The 18,703-nt window shown below is 38.2% G+C and overlaps 2 long non-coding RNA genes across 2 annotated transcripts in view; one reads left to right on the top strand and one right to left on the bottom strand.

Annotated features, from left to right (window-relative positions):
• Positions 1-18,703, top strand: part of LOC309708430 — a 235,350-nt gene that overhangs the window by 56,022 nt on the left and 160,625 nt on the right. The gene's annotated exons all lie outside the window — the stretch shown is intronic.
• On the bottom strand, positions 370-3,214 carry LOC309708428. Its single transcript, XR_014277264.1, has 3 exons — positions 3,009-3,214; positions 2,324-2,397; positions 370-1,529 (listed from the first exon to the last, which is right to left on the bottom strand). It is a non-coding gene; the product is annotated as an uncharacterized lncRNA (long non-coding RNA).

Raw genomic sequence — 18,703 nt, 5'->3', positions numbered from 1 at the left:
GTGCTGTTTTGATGGTGACTACATTATGAGGAAAAGAAGTGATGGTGTGGTGCAACAGTTTTGTTTTTATACCAGTGACTGCTGGAATACCATTCAGAATCATTAGAAGGCAGAAGGTTATCTATTCTAGGTTCAATGAGAAGGACTATGAAGGGGCCTAAAAAATCTGGATATAAACATTATTTTTTTCTGTCTCTTCTTCATTTTCCTCTATTTCAGCCTGTTGTTACAACCTTTGAATGTCTTATACCTCTGTGGACAGCCTCAGTGTTATGGGATCTTTGTTATTGTTACATCAAATGCTGTTATATTAGAGGTTATCACTAGAAATTATAAATCCAATACAACACAACATAACTGGTTTAATTCGATTCCACGGCCTCCATTCTTACTATCATTTCCTGATGAGTAGCTTTGAACATTAACTTTTAAAAATCAGATGACTGCTGGGTGTGAAACTTAAGTAAAGCATCCACAACGTGTTGTTTTGATTAATACTCAATAAACAGAAAAATCGACGGGCAAATTAACACAGATATTTCAGTTCTCACAAAAACAAAACCATCACAAAAATAAAAAGTTTCAGTGATTGCTTTTACATTTTTTCACCGTCAGAGATGATGTAAGCTCAGGCTTCACAAATGCACAAATTTAGTCTCTGCATTAAAATGAAACTGCTATCAAAAAATAAAGATTTCATTTCTTTGTAAGTGAGCAGATTTACAAACAAAGAAGGGGATCAAATAATCATTTCCTACACTATAAGATCAAGGAGATATAGAAGGGTATCATGAGAGACAGGTCCTGGAAAGAAAAAGAGGTACAAGATGTCCATCACTGAGGCTCTAGAACTGCCAAACAAAGGCTCAAAGCTCTGGCCACTAGGTTGAAGAGATATACCAGAGAAGCAGAGACGAAGAGAATAAACCTGTTCTCCAAAGATTCCCCCTAGATGTACTATTAGGGAATAATAGCTGAGAGTTGAAACTGAGCAACATTTGAAGAACATATGGGAGAAAGACCCATCACCCAACAAGAAGCAAAAGCCAGTTAACATTACAACAGTAGACTTCCAATAATGAATCTGTGGAATGAAAAACTGAACAGGGTCTGATATGATCTACTTGTACTGACTTAAGAAGTTAATGGCACTCCACAATCATTTAGCAGCCCCCTTATTTGAGCTGCCAACAGCAGCCAGTCATCAAACTTTTAATACAGGGCTGAAAAATTCTGATCACAAAAGGTCCCCACAAGAAACAACGCAAGTGACAGTTACAAATGATTTTCTTACGGCCTCTGACAGTGAAGTAGTCTATGCTTGTCGTGCTAGATCTCAGTGCAGTGTTGATCACAATATTTTACTAGTGAGATTAAAACACGTCATAAGTATTAAATGTACTGTGGTATAGTGGTTTTGAATCATATCTGTCTAACCAACTTCAATTTGTTCATGTAAATGGACCATGGGGGAGGTCTTGTTCTTCTTCACAGGATTCAGGTGCCATGCAGATGATGTCCAGCTTTATCTGTCCAAGAAACCAGATCACACACACCAATTAGTAAATGGAGCTGGCAAGGAAAAGAAGAAAACCCCAGAAGAGGTTCACGGCTGTATTGAAGGAGAACATGCAGAGGGGTTTGTGTGAGAAAAGAGGATAGTGTCACTACAGCAGCTCATATATAATATATATTCCTTAATCTAGGCCCAGATAAGCACATTCATGCCATACTCTGATTGCAAACTGTGGCACACCCAAAATGTGTCCATGTTTGTGTTAATCTTTTAATATAATTGATTTAATTTGTTTATTGGCTATTTTCTGTGACTATGAGGACTTAAAACGACTTTGGAAATGACTAATATCTGTAATATATTATTTTTGTCACAGGGACTCTACAGAAGAACAGAAAAAATGGAGCAACACCACAGGTGGAATTATTGATTTCAAGGCAGGTGTAACGCGGTTAAAGGACCAGGGCGCCTGACTGCAGCCTCATAGACAATGAGCTATCAGAATAAGATTCGACTATGGAGCCTGAGGGTGTGAATAAAACACAGGAAACAAAAGTAGAGCTCAAATATATATATATTATGTTTGTTATGAGAAGTGTATAGACGGATGTACAAAAGAAATAAAAACATATGCATATATATCACAAACAAAAATAATGTTGACAATACAAAACAGCTTAGTAGGTTCCAAAAGGAGGTGGGATGAGGTGTAGTCCAGTATGTGATTTAGTTTAGTTCCATGGACCTGTGATAGGTCATTGTCAACAATTTGTGATTTAGTCCATAGGTTCACAATTCCTACCGCACCGTAGCGGTGGTCGGGTGGCTCGCCATCTCGCGCTGATCAGGGCAGATCGCGGGAGAACAAAAAAAAACCTGACCTAAACAAGGTCAAAAAACAGAAATTATCATTCACAGAAGAAAATGAAACAGCATTCTACTGCTGTGACAAAATAAATACATAAATCCATAAACAACAAAGTCAAGTAATCAATGCCATGTTTCATACAACAATCAATAAACCATCATCTCTTATAATGAATGTCATTCTAAATACTATTATAGAAAGACATTCTCATGGGTCCCATCAAAGTATATCAGCGTTAAAGCTAATAAATATTATCCAAAGTTAATCAAATATATTTACAAAACTCAATTAATCACAGGTGTTGCGCAACAGATTCAATAATGTAAATGGAATTTAACTCAATGCAAAATCTCATAGGCCGTTTCGGCATTTCATCAGAAAAGTAACAAAAAACATCCAAAACGGACAAAACTACAAAAATCAAATCACTCGTTCAACTCTAGATACGTTAAGTCAACATTCGGCCATAATGGAATAAACAAAAACAACAATATTCAATAGATGACACTAGTAATTGCACTTACTGTCGCTAGCCTAGCATTAGCTTACCGGCATTGTAGGATGCGCGATCGCGGCTCCGCATGTACATTAATTGTGACAAAACAAAACAAACAAATAACTCACCGTTGAGTCGAGTGTGAGGTAGTGTAAAGATGAATGAATCGGCCGGGTTATTGCACGCTGTCAACTGGCCTGTAGTGCAAAATTTGTCGTGATCTGACAAGTACGCCAACCACAGGGACAACAGCAGCCAGAGGAGCAGGGACATGCAGCTGATTGACCCGGAACTTATACAGGATTCATTCCCGCCACAATAAAGGGACTGGCGGAAGTGGGGTCAGAAGTTACCGTGGTTACACAGGTGTGCCCCAATTGCTGACTTCCGGCCACTACTCAGATCCAATCTGGAAGGCAAACCGAGTGCACTGTCTTCATTGCTCCTGAACTTTATCTGCAATTGCAGGAATTTTATCTTTATTATTGTGGCACCACTCCTGAGTCCCGTAACAGAACTTTTTTTTACTCTTCTTTCACATCAAAAAAGCTTGATCTTCATACGATACTTAATTCCACATACATGTAGCTTCTCTTAGTCAAACGGTTTGTGTAAACACTTGTCACAGAGGTGAAAAGGCTTCCTTGTACAAAATGGATGAATAGACTGATCATGTTTTTAAATTTCATTTTCAAATGATTTTTAACTGTATTTGTTTTGATAGAAGCAAATACAGTGGCCTAAGAATCCTATCTATTTGCTGCCAGTGCCAGGAAGAAATTGGAAGAGTCCCAATTGGGTAAAGAAGTGCTGCATGCATTATTCTTGGTGTTGATCCACAGAGAAGAGTAGGGGAAACCTATTAAAGGGTGTAACTTGTGTGAAATAGCATTTGGAATGACAAAGTTCAGAAAATGAAGCTGCATTGATTTTCATAGTTGAGCACAACCATGTTCCATAGCTCTCAGTCTGGAGTATGCACTTATGGAGAACACGAAGTCTAAAGGTATAATTTTTTTTTTTTTTATCAAAGTTTAAGATAGATGATATAAAACTACAGAGCACTAACAATCTGCTGGCTGTTGCCACTCAAACACATATCATCAGCTCATAGATAGTAATAAAGAGACAATAACATACTGTGAAAAACACTAATGCCTTAGAACAGAGCACAGGCTCATGCCATGCAAAAGCTTTCTGATTGTCTTTGAGATGACTCTGCCACTCTGAGCTCAAATCTCAAGGTAGATAGGTGATGATTACCAGCCTGCAGATCATCATTTCTGCAAAGGGAAACTCACACATGAGTGCATTTATTTATACGAATTCGCCAGTGATCACTTGCAAATGCCCTTGTACACCAACATGACTTTCAAACACACAAACACACACCATCAGGCAAACACTGTACACCTTTGCAGACACAGTATAGATTTGCCATTCATGTGAAAGAATGCTGATTGACTCATAAGATTATATACAATAGTGTAAACTGAACTCTTGTGCTGTCATACCTTTTTCCACATTTAATTAGGGAATAATAAAGGGTGTCTGTAGTCCAACACTGTAATTACCACTCCATACTAAAAGTTCATATAAAATCAATGAATTTAATTGAATCATCATGCTATACATTAAGCATTGGTTCTTGAGATAAGCTTCTACTGGAAAAGACTGAAAAATAATGTGAACTATCCTCTTGTGCTTGAAACTGGCAACAAGAAGGAGGAAAAAAAGTCAGCAGGCAACTGCTCTAAAAAATGTCAGGTTTTTGACGACATTTTGGCTCTCATCTGAGAGGTTTCTTCAGTTATAAATCAACTGGTGATCTAGGTAATAGAAATGAACATGGCCGTGATCATGTGAGCTGTCACACAAGCCAAGGTGTGAAAAAAAGGCATGGGCCATTACGGTCACCTGGTCTGACAGTTGAAACCTCTGTGAGATGCTGCCCCATCCCATCACCATGTGCGCTATTGAGGCCACATGTGGCAAGGTGTACACGTCTACTTGTAAAGAAAGCTCTTAAAACATATCATTATCCTAACTGGGCTTTCATGACAGAATTAGAAAAAGACTAAAAACAGCTTGCTTGTAAGGGTTTCCAGGATGGGCTTATTTTCTTGCCAAAAAGAATATTGCAGCATTGCTAAACTTTGAAAAATTGCATCTCAGCAAACTGCAAGACATGTAAAATAATGTACTTTGGACCAACAAGGCCAAAGTGGAGATGCAAGACTCAGTTTTGCAAGGATAAGTCCAGACCTCAAGCAAACTGAAATGCTGCGACCAGTTCTTTAAAGAGGTTTGCACAAACCTCAGTGAACTCAAGCAATGCTATAACTCCACAATGATATAAGAGCTTGACAAATGCATGCAGAAAACAACTACTTCGACTTATTGCTGCTAGAGGTGGTGCTATAGGCTATTGAATCATAGGGTGTAGTTAGTTTTTAATAGAAATGCATAGATTCCTGTTAAAATGTTCTTTTCCAGACTGCTGTATTCATATGAGTCATCTAAGTAACTGAGCAAGCAAACAAAAAAATGTTGTGATATGTAGATGAATACTCTGGAAAAGGTAAGGCAGTTGGATTGAAATTAATGAGAATTTTGGCATTATTGGCTGCATTTGGGGGCAGCATGGTGGCACGGTGGTTAGCACTGCTGCCTCACAGCAAGAAGGTCCTGAGTTCAATTCCACCATCAGGCCGGAATCTTTCTGTGTGGAGTTTGCATGTTCTCCCCGTGTTTGCGTGGGTTCTCTCTGGGTACTCCAGCTTCCTCCCACCGTCCAAAGACATGCAACTTGTGGGGATAGGTTAATTGGATAATCCAAATTGCCACTAGGTGTGAATGTGAGTGTGAATGGTTGTCTGTCCCTATGTGTTAGCCCTGCGACAGACTGGCGACCTGTCCAGGGTGTACCCCGCCTTTCGCCCTATGACAGCTGGGATAGGCTCCAGCGCCCCCCGCGACCCTGAAAAGGATAAGCGGATGGATGGATGGATGGATGGATGAATGGCTGCATTTGTATTTTTAAATTTATGTCAACAGTCCAGAGTAAAAAAAAGAAAGAAAAAAGAATGGTAGGATGAACTAGCAGAAAGTGTTTTCTAAAAAAAAGTCAGTCATTTTTTAAATGGTGAAAATCTAATTTAGTAAGAGGGATGGAGGAGGAGATAAAGAGGAGGGAATGAAGTAGTTGTTCATGGGATATGTGCAATAGAGACAGAACTAAAGGAGTGACATAAACTACAAGTCTTTCTAATAGACTTTCTGTGTGTGTGTGTGTGTGTGTGTGTGTGTGTGTGTGCATTATTTAATAAATGTGTTTATTGCGAGTGTTCATTTCAGATAAGTATGCAGGACCAGAAGTGTGATATTACTATATTTATCCATATGATGGTCTCATACATATTAATCTGCATACTTTAGTGTGACTCCATACTATGCTCCCTACACTCCCTCTTGTACCCTCTTTTTGCACACTATGCATGAACATAAAAAGACACACTGACAGTATTTCTCATCTGTTCTGATAAATGTTGTTACCTGCTGCATTTCTTTCCTCTCATCATCTTCTCACCCCTGCTAGTCAATCTTGTTTTATGTCTGACATACAGGTTTTATGCACATATCTGTACTTATATATGTGTGAGGACCTGTCACTAACATAATACTTTGACGAGTTCCTTACCATAAATGCCTCAACCCACTAACTCAAATCCCAGACTCTTGAAGTTCTTTCTGACAACAAACAATCTAAATATTCTCATGTTCCAAAAATACTCAGTTTAATGTTCAGTTTTATTTTATAGCACCAAATCACAACAACAATTGCCACAAGTTGCTTTATACTAAGGTAAAGACCCTACAATAACACAGAGAAAACTGAAAAAAAAAAAATCAAACAATCCCCCTAAGCAAGCTCTTGGTAAAAGTGGGAAGGAAAAACTCTCTTTTAGCAGGAAAAAAAACCTCTGGTTGAACATGGCTTGGGAAAGGGAAGCCATTTGCTGTGTGACTGGTTGGGAGTTAGACAGGACAAAAGAAAAATCCACACAGTGAAAATATCTTTCAATTGAAGACTTTCAGGGTCTAATATTTAAATAGGACCTCACAAAGATAATGTGTGTGTGCGTGTGGCACTCACGCACACACACACTCACACGCACATGCACAAACATCTCAATATGAAAGATCACCCTGGTCCTTCTGCTGACAATGCACTATTGTGAAGTTTTCCCTTTTTTGTCCTCCCCCATTCTCTCACTCTTTTTTTTGGTTTCTCATCTTCTTCTGTTCTTTCTAAGTTTAATGCATTTTCACACACGGTGAGGTTCAAAAGTGCAGGAGATTCATAATACATTTTTATCACCTTGCTTATAAGAATTGCATTAATTTGCTGCTTCAAAAACTGCAAGAAGATAATGGAAACCAGAGAAGAAAAAAAAAAGAAAAGAACGAGGGAAAAACCTGACATAGAGCAAAACAGAAACTTTTCAAAATGGGATTTTCATGAATTAAATAAGTGTTAGATTAGCACTATAGCAAATTAAGAAACGAGTTTCAAGGCATTTAAGTGCCATTATCCATGAGTCCAATATTTTCTGTACAATTTTCATATAAATTACAAAAGATCTACATAAAATATGACTTTAATAAATGCTTTTCCCTATGAAGTGTGGAGTCAGTGATTTTGCTTTGAATGCTCTTTGGTTCTTGATCAATTCATTTCATATGCATTACATTTTCTGTATCAAGTATTCATCAAATTGATACCAATTTAGAAAATTTCTCAAGCAGCTAAGGCTCACATTTATTTTTCAAAGGTTGTAACTTGACACTGATATAACGTATAAAGGGTTTCCTTGACACTCAGTTGAGTTTGGGACCAAAATATCATAAAATATTTAAGAAGCGTTTTAAATTTAAGTTCAGTCTCACTTCACTTGTTATTAGCCTAAGCCTGTAATGTCATTCATGGAGTTACTTACATTACCTTTTCCCCTGTATATTCTGTTCATAGCACTCATGATTGCACAAATGACTTCTTATAAAACACTGGCTTCCTAGGCAGGGATGTCCACCAGTCAGATGTCCTTACTTTGGCTGTGCTGCACAGAGCTCCGTTCTGTCATAAAGGTAATGCATTAAGAGCTGCATGTTTAGAATGCCCCATTCTAGACATCTCTGAACTCTCGAGCAATGTGTTAGTGTGTTCCAGAAAAAGTGAGGAAAAATGGATTTATTTAGCATCGTAGCAAGGTAGAGCCATTCAGTTATCACAGGGAATACAGCATAATACTTAAAAAAAATGCCACTGCAGCACATTGCTCTGTGTATAGATTATTTAGCGAGTCAAACAACAGTGGCTTTACAGATGACAGTGTGACTACTGCTTCCTCTCGACCTCCGCGCATCTGATTCCATTGCACTGTTCAAATCATGATTAAAAACCCACTTATTCAATCTTGCCTTTCCCTCTAGTTAATATTTCTTTTATGATTTTATATCATGCACTTTTATGCTCATTTAAATTCTTGTTTGCTCTGTACCTGTTGCTTTCTTATGTATCAGTGACAGTTATCTGATTGCATACTTAGTACTTTCTTTGGTCCTATTTCTATTATCCTCCTCCTATTCTCTATCTTACTTGTTAAGCACCTTGGGATACCCTTGGTTTTTAAGTGTGCTTTATAAATAAAGTTTATTATTATTATTATTTATTAGGTTCACTGTGGCCAACTCAGGTTGCTGCTCCTACTTTGCAAGTAGGAAATCCGAGTTGAGGTGGTGTTCCAGATTTAATTGAGATATGAAATTTCAACTTTGATTTATTCAGGAACACGCCAGAAGTCATGACAGGATGGGAACAGGATGTATTAAAAAACAGAAACATTATAATACTAGATTGTAAAGTTATTCTCAGTGAAAAACAGATACAGTGGCTTGCAAAAGTATTCGGCCCCCTTGAACTTTTCCACATTTTGTCACATTACAGCCACAAACATGAATCAATTTTATTGGAATTCCAGGTGAAAGACCAATACAAAGTGGTGTACACGTGAGAAGTAGAACGAAAATCATACATGATTCCAAACATTTTTTTACAAATAAATAACTGCAAAGTGGGTGTGCGTAATTGTTCAGCCTCATTTGGTCTGAGTGCAGTCAGTTGCCCATAGACATTGCCTGATGAGTGCTAATGACTGAATAGAGTGCACCTGTGTGTAATCTAATGTCAGTACAAATACAGCTGCTCTGTGACGGCCTCAGAGGTTGTCTAAGAGAATATTGGGAGCAACAACACCATGAAGTCCAAAGAACACAGCAGACAGGTCAGGGATAAAGTTATTGAGAAATTTAAAGCAGTCTTAGGCTACAAAAAGATTTTCCAAGCCTTGAACATCCCACGGAGCACTGTTCAAGCCATCATTCAGAAATGGAAGGAGTCTGGCACAACTGTAAACCTACCCAGACAAGGCCGTCCACTTAAATTCAGAGGCCGAACAAGGAGAGCGCTGATCAGAAATGCAGCCAAGAGGCCCATGGTGACTCTGGACGAGCTGCAGAGATCTACAGCTCAGGTGGGGGAATCTGTCCATAGGACAACTATTAGTCGTGCACTGCACAATGTTGGCCTTTATGGAAGAGTGGCGAGAAGAAAGCCATTGTTAACAGAAAACCATAAGTCCCGTTTGCAGTTTGCCACAAGCCATGTGGGGGACACAGCAAACATGTGGAAGAAGGTGCTCTGATCAGATGAGACCAAAATGGAACTTTTTGGCCAAAATGCAAAAGGCTACGTGTGGTGGAAAACTAACACTGCGCATCACTCTGAACACACCATCCCCACTGTCAAATATAGTGGTGGCAGCATCATGCTCTGGGGGTGCTTCTCTTCAGCAGGGACAGGGAAGCTGGTCAGAGTTGATGGGAAGATGGATGGAGCCAAATACAGGGCAATCTTGGAAGAAAACCTCTTTTAGTCTGCAAAAGACTTGAGACTGGGGCGGAGGTTCACCTTCCAGCAGGACAACGACCCTAAACATAAAGCCAGGGCAACAATGGAATGGTTCAAAACAAAACATATCCATGTGTTAGAATGGCCCAGTCAAAGTCCAGATCTAAATCCAATCGAGAATCTGTGGCAAGATCTGAAAACTGCTGTTCACAAACGCTGTCCATCTAATCTGACTGAGCTGGAGCTGTTTTGCAAAGAAGAATGGACAAGGATTTCAGTCTCTAGATGTGCAAAGCTGGTAGAGACATACCCTAAAAGACTGGCAGCTGTAATTGCAGCAAAAGGTGGTTCTACAAAGTATTGACTCAGGGGGCTGAATAATTATGCACACCCCACTTTGCAGTTATTTATTTATAAAAAATGTTTGGAATCATGTATGATTTTTGTTCCACTTCTCACATGTACACCAATTTGTGTTGGTCTTTCACGTGGAATTCCAATAAAATTGATTCATGTTTGTGGCTGTAATGTAACAAAATGTAGAAAAGTTCAAGGGGGCCGAATACTTTTGCAAGCCACTGTAAATATAATGCAAATCAACATTTCAATGTGCTAGGCGATAAACTTTGATACAAAGTGAAAGGCTTGTTAATTTTTGTTTTCAAATTTGTAAATAATATTGCAACAATTCCTAAAAAACTGGGATATTTTTTATAGAATTTTTAAAAAAGTAAATTCTAACAATTGTAACATTGGGATATTTTGTCTGTGTCATCCAGGTCATGGTAATCTAAAGAGCTTGGAAAGAAAAGTGACTAGACTTCTTTAATTTTCTTGAAGACAGACTACCCAACATCTTGGGTCATTTGAGCTCAGTAAGTCACATATAAGGGTGGGGCAAGGTCTCTCAATGGGTTCACCTGAAACCTTGGCTGATAGTGACCAATGTTGGGGAGTAACGGAATACATGTACTGCTGTTACGTATTTAAAATACAAAATATGACTTATGATGATTACACGACGGTCTTTTCCTGTTTGATATGTTCGGCTATGCCCTCTCTATTTTTGGTAATTCCACGCGGGTTGCTGTATCCCCATGTCAAGCCTGCGTCAACAAAACACGTATCTCAATATGTGTTGTGTCTCAATCTTGCGTCTCATAATGACGTGAAGAAGTATTTTAAAAAATGATTTAATAAAGGCAATAGGCAGAGTGTTACAGGCATCGCCGAAAGAATGTAGCCTCATGGGTAGTGTAGTCCATGCTGCAGGGAGAATGGACTGCTATACCCGTTATGTGTCTGTGAGCGCGAGGGAGGGAGAAAAAGGAAAAGTACGAGCTGTCATCGAGCAGAAACGGGAGCTGGAAGCATGTAAATATCATAATAACCACTGCAGCCAAGAAGAGTACCTGATGAGCCCAGTTGTAAGTAAGCTATTAAGACTCGACTGTACACTGTGTTCGTGTTTTCCTCCGAAACAATAAGTTCCGTTGGAGCAGCCTTTCAACGCCTCTCTCTGTCTCTCGCTAGCAAAGTTAACCCAGACAACAATGTAATGCTAGTTTTTGGCTAGGAGACCGACACAGAACCCGACTTATTAGCCAGAGGTCCCTTTACTACGGTTCAGAGCCGCGGACCTGTTTTATATACGCGCGGAATAGTTTTCTATATGAGATCGCTGCAAAAAGTGCAGCCTTACCTAATGTCCACCCTACTGTTACTCATTTATATTAAGATTTAAAAATCTAGTTGGTATTGGTATGGCGAATAACCTTCGGTAATAGTAATAAATCACACAGCAATAGTACTGTGTGTATTTATGTAGTTGTAAAAAAGCATGATAATATGTTAAGTAATCCAAAGTATTTGAAATACGTTACTCTCATTGAGTAACGTAACAGAATACATTACAAAATACATTTTGAGGCACGTATTCTGTAATCTGTAGTGGAATACATTTTAAAAGTAGCCTTCCCAACACTGATAGTGACCCACACCCGTTTTCACACCTTTGCTCATGTGATTAGGTAGAGGATCAATAGGGGCTCCCCGACCCTCTAAGGGACCCTCCCAATAAGGCTTAAAATCTGGGACTCTCCACCAATTGCTCTTAGAACTGAGGAAGCTTCTCGGATGAGAGGTGAAGCGTCTTCAAGAAACTTAAAGAAGTCCAATCACTTTTCTTTCCAAACTCCTTAGATTGGGATATTTTCAAATTTAGGGAATACAATATCAGTCAATAGTTCGGACATTGTTACCATACTTAAATGCTTAAAAAACAAAGGTTTGCAACAATGCATAGAAACGACTGGCAATAAAAAGAGAAAGGAAAAAAAACCCACAGATACAGCTGAGCATACTCACATCTGAGTCATGTACATTGTGATTCTATAGCAAGCCTTAAAAAGGTCAGCTCACCTGTTGATGGGACTGATCATATTGCTATAGGTTCCTGTGTTTTAAGGGAATATCAGGTGTTTTTCTTTGTGTTTAAAGCTTATTACAAAATGAAACCACTTCTCCTACTACTCTGAATGCATATTTTATATACAATACCAATATGTGAAGCTCTCATTCTGTATGTTAAAGATTAGAACTGCTATAAGGACTTTACATAGCTTATGTTTGGCACCTTGGACATTTTTGTAAAAACAACTAGATAATCTAATGTGATATAGTTGAGCCAGGGCTAATTATAAAAACTGTATAAAGTTTCTAATTGTGACATAGATAATGCAGATGAACATCAAAAAAGATAATTACTTTAAACCCAATAAGAAATTACTATAATTCACAAGGGGCAATTACAATCTGAGACAACCAGCACAAATTAGTTATATTAATAGAATTGCACCACTGTCACAATGGTGTTTGTGATCATAATCAGGCCATAAGTATACACCACTGAAGAAGCATTTCTAAAAGGTAATTTGAAAGATTTGTTTGGCTTTAATTTATGCTATACAATCAGCTCCTTTATTCATTCATTGTGCTTTGCACACACCAGAACATATTTGTGCCTGATTGGCTTGCAAGCATAAAAAAAACCCCACTTTATATACAGTTTATCAACTGCTCTATGTCAACAAAGATAGTATGTTTAATGGGATGAAACCACAAAAATTACTCACTGTATTGGCATGGCACAGCAAAGCAGGGCTCATATTGATTTATATTTCAACTGAATTCAGCAAACTTTAATTATGACATTCTCTCTCTGTTTGAGTGCATCTTGACAGTTAGCTCCATATGTTTTTGAACAATGACATAACTGTCAGTTACTGGTGCAATTACTTTTGTGCATCTGAAAATGGGAAACTATGTATAAAAATGGCTGCAATTCCTAAACAGTTAAACCTCTTAAATTAAAGTCGACCATTTGCACATATTGCAAGTCACATATTGTTCGATTAAACCCATCCCGTTTCTTTTCTTGTATGTCATTTTACCCCACAGTCTCAATAAGGACTCTTGGTATTGAACATGTTGAAATGATACCTCAAGCTGTGTTGTATTCTCCATCACACGATATCATGCAGTATAAATGCAGTAATATAGGCATGCACATTCTATGTCCTCAGATAGAAAGAGAGATAAAAGTGAGATAATGGCAGAAGCAGAGGACTGACTTTACTGCAGATGATGCATCAGTGTAGTTGAATGGGAAGCAGGGAGAGCTGGTGGTGGGTGATGAGGATAAGATGGCTGTGGCAGAGGTGTTGGCAGGAAGACTGCAAGGATGAGTATGAAACCAAGCCCCAGGCCAGAAGTGGCCGGAAGGAAACAAAGAGCAAAAAATAGAGAGAGATCTGGTGACAATTAGGCACAGGCTCACTCAATTTTATGAAAATGCAGTGTGAACAGACAGATATAAGAAAGAGACCAACAAAGTCAATAAATACAAAGAGCAAAAAAACCAAACAAACCCAAAACAATAAACAAACAAAAGCCAACAACAAAAACAAAGTAAGAAAACTATCAGCTCATATATGACTGTAAGTATGAGCTGAACCCAAATACTTTGGCTTAACTGCCATTACGTATCCTTTGTTACATTAATTACACAATACAGCACATAGAAACAAATATAGCAACAAAAAAGACGATAGAGGTTGAAAAATTCTGAGGTGAGTTACAAGCATTGAGCACTAGTATATGTTTGACATATATCAAATACCTATTTCTTAAAAAAAACAAAAAAAAACCTCTGCTTTAGGTCTTGTAATGCTACTGTGAGGACTTAAATTTCTACATTTCAGTTAGCAGGATATCATAAGGAAATGTGGAACCAAATAAACACAGACTACAAACTCCTGATCACACAGAAATCCAAAATAATTAAAACATTTTTAACGCCCCCCCCCCCCATCATAGACTTTAAGTTGCAATTTCAATATCTCTCCACCATACACACCAACATTTTTCTTTCACCATCTAATATTTTCTCCTAATTATTAAAAGTTGCACACCTTTCTGCATTTTATTTACAAAATCGTAAAGCCCTGACAAATAATGCCATGGATAAATGTTACTGACTTGCCAACCAACTCAATTTCTCACCAATTTCCCCAATGTTTGGTTGTTTGTCCTGCTCACACTCCCTCGCTCAAAGCAGAGTGTGATTAATGGATTGCTGACTGAAAAGATGGAACATTTCTGAAATATATAAACTATATGGTATGTCACTCTACGGTCCATTTATTATTCTAAAAAGTCAATTTAAAGATCACACAGTGGAAATAAAAAAAGAGATCATGGAAATCGCTTCTGATTTAGTTTAGAAATCGAAATGACTCATGCACACAAAACACAAGTTTTAAGAGGTTATACCACTTATTGTGATGGTAGATTTGGCCAGTGGAGTGTTTGACCTTGAAAGTTGTGCCATTATTCACATCTACCAATCAATAAAACACTGCTGCCTTAAATGTAAGGCATTAACTCAATTAGATTATTCCCAATACAAATTAGAATTTTATTAAGACTGACAGCATCTACCACTACAGTGATGCACATTCTTTATTTTTTACTTTCAGTGTCTTCAGTGTCTCTCTTCTTCTGATCTACAAAGAATGAGACATATTTTTCTTTAAACTGAAAGAAATATACATCTAGAGTCACTACTATTCTAAAACTACTTATCTAGCTAGTTTTCTGGCTCATATATTTTAAATTATTTTAAAGGTTTTATCTACATTTTGCCCTACAGCTGATATTACCTGATGGCTGCATGTGGGTTCTGTAATGACCAAAATAACCGACTTGTTTCATGGGTTGAACAGCTGAACAGAAAGAATAACTTGTTGTGAAGTTCTCAGGTGTCCATACCGCCTATTCTAGAAAACCTTTTGCTCTGGGTGTCATGTGAAGGCTGTGTGCAGGCAGGAGTGGTGGTAAGAAGGACCCAATGCGCAGACACTCGGAGGCAGAAAGTAAACTCAAACTCAGATTTATTGGTAGATGGCAAGCAGCGAACTAGCAAAACTGAGAATACAAATACAGTGGAACCCCGACTTACAAATACCCCATTTAACAAAAAATTCAAGTTACGAAGGCAATTAACGGCAATATTTCTGCCCATGTTACGGCAAAATGCCCGCGTAACGAAATCCGCTGGTTCTGATTGGCTGAGCCCAGAATGCCTACAATGCCCACAATGCCTTCCGAATCATGTGACAACCCCCTTGGCTTTCGTACTTCGCTGTTCCACTTGAACGACATATTGTTGCAGTTAGCAATTAGCCTATAGCCTATTGTTCACTCAAAAGGCGCGATGGGTGCTTCGACTTAAGACAATTTTCGACTTGCGCAAGACCCTCGGGAACAAATTAATTTCATAAGTTGGGGTTCCATTGTACTAAACTGAAAATAACAATAACCTGAACTGACTGGCTGACTGACTGACTGGCTGGCTGGCAGGCAGGCAGGCAGGCAGGCAGGCAGGCAGGCAGGCAGGCAGGCCACACAGCAAGGTGAGGGTAGATGACGACACGGACACAGGAAAACACAGGGCTTAAATACACAGAGGGAGCAATCGGGGAATGAGAGGCAGGAGGGAAACACAGCTGGGACAAATCAGGGCTGACGAGACAAAGGAAGCAAAAGCAGATGCATTAATATGAGACACGGACTTTCAAAGTAAAACAGGAAACATAACACAGAGACGCAGGCTTGACATGGGGATACAGCAACTATGGATCACAGTCAGAAAACCGGAACACTAAAACTCTAACAAAACCCACACAGAGAACCTAAACTAAGAATAATCTTATAACCCATAAGGCAAAGCTAGAATATAATGAAATAAACAAAATCAAAGAACCAAAAACACAAAACACTGGGTCGACGACCCAGGCACCCTAACACTGGGCTCCTCTCAACCTGATGTCCACAACTTGAAACAGTACAATATTGACTTCCTAACTTTGGTACGAATGGATAATGACACCACCATCCCCGGTCGTGTTCCATTACTATAAGACCTCCAGAGGATACCAGCTCTTGACTCTATACTGAGCCTATTGAAGGCACAGTCCAGGGCCTTAACAGAAATATAATGAAAATGAGATCTCCAGTATGTTAGATAAGGATCCCATAGAGAGAGATTTCGTGCCAGATCTGTGCACAAACAACACTGCAGACCAACAGTTTGAGCTTCTGAAGCAAAACCTTACTCAACTTGGTCAGTAGTCTGATTCCAGCACTGGGTTGCAGCATTGGTTGGTTCTAGAAACCACTACATTTGAACTCCATTCATTTCGTTCTGCCACATATGGACTCATTTTGCTAGCTATTTTAGTTTTTTTGGGATGGAATACAATCAAATCACCATGGGTCAAAAACATAAAAGATAAACATTATTTATGCAGGCTCAGTTGCTTCACAGGTGAAAGTGAGCACTGAAAACACCTGTTTTGTTTTAGACTCATCCTATTTGGCACCCAGATTTGGTTTTTCCTTTTTGATGCAGAGATGGAAACTGTTTTGTTTATATCACATTTAAACAGAAAGCTATCCATAGTGACGAGCAAAAATTAATTAAAAAAATTTCTAACAGACTTGCAGCAGTTTGATATGTAACATATTGAAAATATTTTTTTCCCTGACTAAGATTTTATTTTTGAAGAATTTTTAAAGAATAACATATAAAAACATGATTCCTGTAATAAAACAAACACACAAAAAGAAAAGAAAAGAAAAATTCCAAAACAATTCCAAGGCTGTCATCATTAGAAATTCAGTTTTGAAAATGACCCAAACTACCAGTCATCTGAATGGCAAAATTTTAGCAACAACAAAATAACTGTCTCACATTTATCATAAAAACTTAATTAGAGTTTGGAAGCTATCTTTGGAAAAAGCATCTGAGTTTTAGAAATCATTCATAAGTATGAAAACGAATGCCCCTGGATCCATTTCCCCAGAAATCAGTTCTGAAATCAGGTAATATTGACCACATCAAATATTTTTGAGGTTTTTAATATTGAAATATCATTTCATCTGAGAACCTGTTTAATAATCAGTTCTCTACCACTTAGATGCATGTCATTTGCTTGTAGGTTGAGCTGTACCAAACAGCTCAAACGGTAGTTTCTAAAGAGTACAAGTTCATTAGTACTGGTGGTCCACATTAATCTATTCTTGGATATCTTTCATTAACATTTTACCCTCAAAAGAAGTTACTGCGTTGGTGTAGACTATTAGATAATTTGACCCTTGGTACCATGTGTTCCTAAACACTGTAACATCACATTCTTACCCTATTTACACAGTAAATTTAAAGTAATTTGCATTTCTAGAATATTTTGCAATCTTTTGTCTCAAAATGAAGTCAGGTAAACTGTAACTGCAGACTATTGCATTACAAGCAAATATAATGTGCAATGCAGTGTATGTAGTTCAAAGTGTTACACTCAACACTGGTGGTAGAGACCTCTCAGGAGTAGGAAGACCACAACACATTAGTAACACAGAAAACACACACACACACACATGCACAAACACATGCAACTCAAAAGGCACAAGATACCAAGTCAAGTGCGATGAAAACAATGAGAGGAAGCTGTGACGGCAAAGCCAGACATCCAGACATCAGGATAATCAGTAATGGCAGCACGAGTCATCAGGAATAACAACTTGTAACATGTAGAAACAGTCAGTGACATGAAGGATCAGAGAGGTGAAAAAGTGAGTACATCAGATAATCACACATCACTGCGTTGTTTTCAGTGTAATTAGCACAGGTAATAGTCAGCTGATACTGCTCAGCTGATTAGGTGCAAGGGTGTTCTAATTGAGGTGGCTGTTTTGTACCATTCATGATGAGTTGAAAATACCTCCATGGTGAATGGGCAAGTCACATACACTTAGTGTTTCTTTGTGTGTAGCTTTTTAATGCAAATAAGCAAATTTATTCAGTCATATTCACTCTAAAATTTCAAATGAGAGGAGAAAATGAAAGATGAGTGTCTCTGTTTGTCTATCCATGTAAATCCATTGTTGTAGGGAACAATTTTACACCTGAGGAAATTAGCACATCTGCAGGAAGTCAGAACATGTTCTCACGTTCTGTTTAAAATTCAAGGAAGTGTACATAAGGCATTTTTTTAAGGATAGGGTTAAGTTTAAGTCATTGGTTAAGGGTTGCTGTGATTGTTAGGGTGTGGATAATTGTCTTAGGGAGTGATTTATTAGGAAGTCAGTTAATCCTCACAAAGAGAGACATAGGTTTGTAAAAAATGTTGAGTGTGTTGTTAGTGTTAGTGCTAGAGCTTATTGCATATTAATTACAGTTATGTTAGTCAGTGTTCTTTTTAGAATCCATAATGAAGGATCACAGACACAAACACA

The sequence above is a fragment of the Aulonocara stuartgranti genome, assembly GCF_965226115.1.
Source record: "Aulonocara stuartgranti genome assembly, chromosome: 6".
NCBI lineage: Eukaryota > Metazoa > Chordata > Actinopteri > Cichliformes > Cichlidae > Aulonocara > Aulonocara stuartgranti.
This window is presented reverse-complemented; position numbering and strand designations above follow the sequence as displayed.